The following is a 974-nucleotide window of genomic DNA, read 5'->3' on the forward strand; positions in this document are numbered from 1 at the left end:
AGAACTACAAACACATCACAGATGGGACTCAAACCCACACTCTCCACCTCTGGAGGCTGATGCTATTAATTTAGTTTGGCTTTTTGTAGAAAAATTATGCACATTAGATCTTTTTTTAAAACAAACTTCCCTGGAAACAGTGCAGCACAGTTCACTCAACCCAGGTGGAACTTGAACCCACAATCCCCAGCTCCGGAGGCTGATACCTTATCCACTAGGCCACTGGGCCACTTGCTTGTGCTATATTTGCTATTAATTGAGTTTGGCTTTCTGTTGCAATACAAACCCACAATCCTCAACTCTGGCTTTTTGTAGAAACACAAACAAAAAAAGTAAAACACTTTTTTTTAAACAAGTTACTGTAAATTTTTTTGCAGCACTGCAAACATGACCAAGGTGGGACTACAATCCCTAGCTCTAGAGGCTGATGCCTCATCTATTAGGCATTATATTCGCTATTAATTGAGTTTGGCTTTTTGTAGAAACACAAAGTACATTCTAATTAAAAAAAAAACAAAACAAACAACTGTAGAAATCTTACAACACTCCAAACACGACCCAGGTGGGACTTGAATTCACAGCTCCAGAGGCTGATGCCTTATCCATTAGCCCACTGGGCCTCTTACCATCCTTCATTCGCTATTAATTGATTTTGGCTTTTTGTAGAAACACAAAATACATTCCAAGTTTTTTTTTTGTTTTTAAGAGCAATTATCATAGAATTGTGCAGCACTTCAAACGCGACCCAGGTGGGACTCAGACCCACAGTCCCCAGCTCCGGAGGCAGTTGCTTTAACCATTAGGCCTCTACCATGTTTTATGTTCGCTCTTAATTGTGTTTTGGCTTTTTGTAAGTAACACAAAGCACAAGTCACTGTACAATTTTTGCAGAACTGCTAAAATGACCCAGGTGGGACTTGAACCCACAGTCCCCAGCTCCGGAGGCTGATGCCTTATCCATTAGGCCACTGGGC

At 41.1% G+C, this 974-nt stretch overlaps 1 non-coding gene across 1 annotated transcript; it reads right to left on the minus strand.

Annotated features, from left to right (window-relative positions):
- Nucleotides 1-156: 156 nt before the first annotated feature.
- On the minus strand, nucleotides 157-229 carry trnar-ccg (transfer RNA arginine (anticodon CCG)). Its single transcript has one exon. It is a non-coding gene; the product is annotated as a tRNA-Arg (tRNA).
- Nucleotides 230-974: the final 745 nt, after the last annotated feature.

Source organism: Sinocyclocheilus anshuiensis, unplaced genomic scaffold (genome assembly GCF_001515605.1).
Source record: "Sinocyclocheilus anshuiensis isolate Anshui unplaced genomic scaffold, SAMN03320099.WGS_v1.1 C32432116, whole genome shotgun sequence".
Lineage (NCBI taxonomy): Eukaryota > Metazoa > Chordata > Actinopteri > Cypriniformes > Cyprinidae > Sinocyclocheilus > Sinocyclocheilus anshuiensis.